This window comes from Polyodon spathula, chromosome 7, assembly GCF_017654505.1.
Source record: "Polyodon spathula isolate WHYD16114869_AA chromosome 7, ASM1765450v1, whole genome shotgun sequence".
NCBI lineage: Eukaryota > Metazoa > Chordata > Actinopteri > Acipenseriformes > Polyodontidae > Polyodon > Polyodon spathula.
Window position 1 is genome coordinate 22443890 of NC_054540.1, and position 6508 is coordinate 22450397.

Genomic DNA, 6508 nt, shown 5'->3' on the forward strand with positions numbered 1-6508 from the left:
AAAAAGAACATTGCTGCCTGTCTGAAGTTCACTAAAAAGCACATAGATGATCCACAAGACTTCTGGAACAATGTTCTCTGGACAGACGAGTCAAAGGTAGAACTTTTTGGCCTCAATGAGAAATAGTGGTGGGAGTGTGATGGTTTGGGGCTGCTTTGCTTCCTCAGGACCTGGACAGCTTGTCATCATTGACACAACCATGAATTCTGCATTGTATCAGAAGACTCTAGAGGAGAATGTCAGGCCATCCATCCATGAGCTGAAGCTGAACCAAAAGTGAGTCATGCAGCAAGACAATGATCCCAAACATACAAGCAGATCTACAAAAGAATGGTTGCAGAAGAAGGAATGGCCTAGTCAAAGTCCAGACCTAAACCCCATCATGGCAGGACCTGATGTGAGCTGTCCATGTAAGGAAGCCCTCAAATGTCATAGAGTTGAAGCAGTTCTGTGAGGGGGAATGGGCCAAAATTCCTCAAAACCTATGTGTGAGAGACTGACCAGCAGTTACAGGAAATGCTTAGCTGAAGTCATTGCTGCTCAAGGGGGTGCCACCAGTTACTGAATCTAAAGGTTCACATACTTTTTCACACGTGGATATTGAATGCTGAATCATTTGTGGATAAATAAATGTTGAAAAAGTGTCATGTTTTTATGTTATTTGTTTAATCAAGTTATCTTTATCTGTTATTAGGACTAGATTAAGATCTAATAATATTTTAGGTTTGAAATATATGAAATATGTGAAAATCCTAAGGGGTTCACAAACTTTTTCTCAGCACTAAGTGTAAAATCAGGATGTTAACAATAAAAACAAAAATGATAGGAACTTTATTTAAACAGTTGTAGCAACACATGGGGAAGTATAATTATATTTTTACAAGGTAAATCAGGTTCCTGTTAGAATACTATGTGAATATTATATCAGTACTTAATTCACATATCAGAAAAAGGTTCACACTTCTAGAGCTCATCTCTTCCGTTACTCCCCTAAAGGTTGAAGTGCTCTCTCTTTCTGCTTGTGCTAATTGCCAGACTGCATAAAGTCATTCAAAAATCTGGGCTGAAACACATAAAAACTTTTAAAGAGGCCATATCCAGCTACTGCAGAATTATTACAATATGTTGATAAAAACAACCATGATTATGTAGAAAAAATATATATTGCCGGAATACATACAACAAAACAGAAAGCCAGGGAAAGTAATGTGTGGTGTTTTTAACCATACAGCCTGCTCAGTAACACCATAAGCCATGTATAAGTAACTTTAAATGTAATTGCTTCTTGGAGGAAACTATGTCATAAATATAGTAACAACTGGTGTTCTAGCACATTAGCATTTGTTTTACATATGTTCCACAACAACAGCTAATGGCAGATAGATATGGGGTGGGAAACTTTTTTTTGGTTTATTTTTGTTTTTTGTTTAATATAGGTTTTGGTTTCAAATTTAAAAGAATGCTCCTACATGCATACATACATGACGTAATCAAGCAAACAACAAAACCTAATCATACCAGAGATTCTGTCTGTGTTCAGTGTTCTAAATTCACCTACCCAGTGGCCAGTGCAAAACTTTTTTTTCCAAGCATTGTTAATAAAGATATGTGATGAATTTGTGTTCACATTGAAAAATGACATCTGCTTTGCATTCTCTTCCAATGCTCTCCATTTTAAGTGAAAACCTATGTAAAACAATGGAATAGAAAACAAATTATAGTGGTATAAACAACTGCATAAAATGTTACCTTCGCACCCTAGCCACCATTGTAAAAACAAGTTCACCATGTCAGACCACTCTTCCCCTTTCAGTATGCAGACAATCTATACTATAGTACTAATAGTACACAAAACGTAATCATAATGAGCTCTGAGCAAAGCTTTATGAACAAGGACCACCATACGTGATGATATTATTTTATTTTTCTGACCAATTCCAATTGAAATAGAGTGGGGGTTATCATGTAAAGCTAGATGAAGAATCTCTAAATACACCTGCCAATATGATTATTTGATTGACAGGAAAATCCTTGCAACAAATGCAAGAAGACATTGAACTAAGGAGTTAACTCCCAAACTCCCAACATATCAATGTTCAATCAGTGGCAGCTATCAATAGTATTCAATCCAGGTACTTTTAAACCTACCTCTCTTTGCAGGTATTACATTTAAACCTGTCTCTCCTCTGTGCGACTTGCTTTGAGTTTACCTCAGCTGAACTGCCTCCCTGCCTAACTCTCAACACTGGTTAAGATGTGACAGTCAAAATTGTGAGGCAGCACCAAGTGCCCTTAAAGGAGAAGCTGAGTGCAAAAACCACCCAAGTCAAAATGGTACATGCTAATATCAGCTGTTTTTATTCTCCAATAAAAATAGTTGTCCTGACTGAATACATCCATTATCATCAACTGCTTAATTCTTTACAAGGTCCTGGTGAGCCGGAGCCTAACCCAGCAGACACAGGGCGCAAGACGGGCAAGACGGGCAAGACTACACCCTGTAAGGGATGCCTGTCCATCGCAGGGCACCACACACACACACAAATACTCACACAGAGATCAATTTAGAATGACCAATCAACCTGAACAGCATGTCTTTGGACTGTGGGAGAAAACCCACGCAGACACGGGGAGACCATGCAAAATCCACACAGACAGACCCCTAGACCGGAATCAAACCTAGGACCCTGGCACTGTGAGGAAGGAGCGCTAACCACCACGCCATAAGCATGTACTTCAATGAGACAGACAAGTGTTTATAAATCATTCAACCTTTTTTGCCTCTGCAAATAAGCACTTACCTGACGATCTCCATATCAGTTATATTGCACTTAAGATGGAAGATGCTCAGTAACCCAGTTTAAAGAAGAGATTATTGCTCCAGTAAAGGATGCTACATGTTCATGTTGTGAATGCTCTTTCGGTGTGAAGGAACATGCTGCTGCTAATTTTTACTCCAGACCTAACTATAAATCCTGTAGGGGGCAGCATATAGTGTAACGTGAAAGACATGGGAGCATCACAGTTAATCTCTGACTGTAAATGACTGCAACCCCAAGGAAAACAAATGCTCTCCACTCAGGAGGCTTTTATTTTCATGGCTAATGTGAAAAGGCTGGAGGAATGCAGGGTCTGCTTGTGCTGTAATATCACCTCTGGCTACTCTAAAAAAAAACCTCTTTCAACTGATTTCTCTTGCAGACAATAGTGGAGACTTGTAAACACAGAAAAAATGGATGTGTTGGAAAAATGGTTATAACGTTCCTCAGGTGAGATGTATTATATTGCAGAACAGCTATAGATACTATATGCAAGGTTTGGTGGCAACATCTATTGAGTTGAAATTATATATATATATATATATATATATATATATATATATATATATATATATATATATATATATATAGTGCCTATAGAAAGTCTACACCCCCTTTCAGCATTTTCACCTTTTGTTGACTTATAGCCTGGAATTAAAATGCATTAAATTGTTTTTTTTTTTTTAATTCCTGTATCTACAAATCCTATCCCACTGCTTCCAAGTGAAAAAAAATATTCTAAAAATTTGTAGAAAATTAAATAAAAACTGAAATAGCTTGGTTGGTTAAGTGTCCACCTCCCTTGTAATAGCAATCATAAATTAGCTGAGGTGCAACTAGTCACGTTCAAAATCACACACCAAGTGGCCGCCACCTGTGTTAAATTGTAGTATTCACATGATTTCAGGATAAATTCAGCAGTTCCTGTAGGTTCCCTCTGCTGGGTAATGCATTTCAAAGCAAAGACTCAATCATGGTTCTTTCAAAAGAACTCTGGGACAAAGTTGTTGAAAGGAACAGATCAGGGGATGAATTAAAAAAACATCAAAGACCTTGAATATCCCTTGGAGCATGGTCAAGATGATTATTAAGAAGTGGAAGGTGTGTGGCACCACCAAGACCCTGCCTAGATCAGGCCGTAGATGACCAAGCAATATGGAGACTTATTCAGAGAGGCTACCAAGAAGCCAATGGCAACTTTGCAAGAGCAAATCTGGCCTGTAGGGTAGGGTGGCAAGAAGGAAGCCATTACTCAAGAAAGCCAACCTTGAACCCCATTTGAAGTATGCAAAAAACACCCAGGAGATTTTGTAGCCATGTGGCAAAAAGTTTTGTGGTTTGACGAAACTAAAATGGAACATTTTGGCCTAAATGCAAAGCGTTATGTTTGGCGCAAACCCAACACAGTGCATCACCCGAAGAACATCATCCCTACTGTGAAGCATGGTGGTGGCAGCATCATGTCATGGGGATGTTTCTCATCAGCAGGGACTGGAGCACTTGTCAGGATAGAAGGGAAAATAAATGGAGCAAAGTACAGAGAAGTCCTTGAGGAAAACCTGCAGCCACGCTCCCCAAGGAACTTGACAGAGCTAGAACAGTATTGTAAAGAAGAATGGTCAAATATTGCCAAATCTAGGTGTGCAAAGTTGGTACAGACCTATCCCAACATACTCACAGCTGTAATTGCTGCCAAAGGTGCTTCCACCAAGTATTAACTCAGGGGGGTGGAGACTTATCCAATTATGAACTTTCAGTTTTGTATTTTTATAATATATATATATATATATATATATTTTTTTTTTTTTTTTTTTTTTTTCTCAATAAAAAACTTTTTTCCCTTTACTAGTGTGGAGTATGGTGTGTAGATAAGTGGAAAAAAATCATCATTTAAAGGCATGAGACACTGACACAACAAAATGTAAAAAAAGTTCAAGAGTGTGTAGACTTTCTATAGGCACTGTATATACACTACTGTGCAAAAAGACGTTACATTTTTCTAGCCTCCACTAGTGTTTTCTACTATTATACCAACCTTGACTTGCATAAAGAAGGAAAAACATTGAGTGAAATAGCTTATATCACTTGATTTTCAAGGTGTGGTATCCATTACAAGTACAGAGAAACATAATTTGTAATTGACAAACCCAGGACCGGAAGAGAGAAAAAGCTGTCTAACAAGGATGAGCAATACTTGAAGATAATATCCTTAAAGAATAGAAAGAAGACAAGCATTGAATTGACAACAGAACTGGCAGAAGGCCCAGGTCTAAAGCACCTCTGACCATTGTTCCATAGTCCTATTTCCATGTTCTTGTGCTTATTTTAGTCTTTGTGCACATTTTAGCCTTTTATTTCCCCTTTCTTAATAGAGGTATTCTTACTGCAACACATCCTTTGAGTCCCGATTTTAAGAGTGACCTTCTCACTGTTGATTCAGGTTAGGTGCACAAAATAACAGAAGTTAATGTGAAACAGAGGCTATAGTTGATATGTTCGGATGTTAATGTATTACAGGTAGTACAGTGTGGTCTACTGCATGGAAATGTGCCCTTTAAAAGTTCCTCAGAAGGACGCTGTGAACGATCTCGCTGTGAACTACATTCTCTTATTGTCTCTTCTATGATAACAGTGGGGGACTATTGAAAATAGGCACTGTAGATGTGTCTTGCTGTAAAATTGTGAAGTTCCTTTGGATGATTTTCTGTTTCTTTCTTTTGCAGGATGATGAGGACCAGAGGAATTCTGTCACCTGCATGTTGTTTACTGTTATTATATAAAGCATATTTTTCTGTTTATATTAGCTTCAGTGATAATCTTGTCTGGAAATGTTCCAAACAAAACCACACATTTCCTCACTTTTGGTGAAAAGTCACTGCAAATACTTTAAAATCTTAAACGTTCGGAATGGAGAATTGAGTTGTGATGAATTTGGGTGTAAAGAGTATTACTGCAGATATAAATGAGAATAGGTTGGTTTGTAGTAGATAGTGGTGTTAATAGTGTAATTCAAAACTGTGATGGAAATGTCTAAAAATGATATACAGGTACCCATTTCTAAGATGTTTCATGTGTATTTAAGAGTTGGGTGGAAATTTGGAAATGGAAATTTGCTACTGACTTAATTCACCTTTATAATTATTCACAAGTTAGTTGAAATTCCAAAGATGTTGCCAATGTACCTGAGATATAGCTTAGGTGTGTTTCCATTATAGTGTTGTAAAATTCTGTTTTCAACATCCCACAAAAAAGGCAGGCATATGATGGTCCTATTCTAGTTCCCATGCTGACACCCCTTACTTGAGTGTAAACACTTCCAATAAAAGAAAAACATTTCAAACCTCTCCGTTCTTCTTTGTAACATGTTCACAGATAACAATAGGTTTGGTTCCAAAGATGATATTAATGAAATAAAAAATCATCCTTTTTGTCTTCACAAGTAGTGAAGTCAATAATAATAAAATTATAGGCTAAATAACCATATATTCTAGGTTACAGAAATGTCCCAGTGTTTGATAACATACGAACGATTGTACTGTGCAAAACTGCAAAATCTGCCATATTCAACAAAGAATGATTAATGCTTGCTCAATGGAATGTTTATCACAACTCCATCCTTAGTTGCTGTCACATGATACTTTGTGCTGTGTGTATTTATTTAAAATTTTACATTTCTCTAAAAGGATACA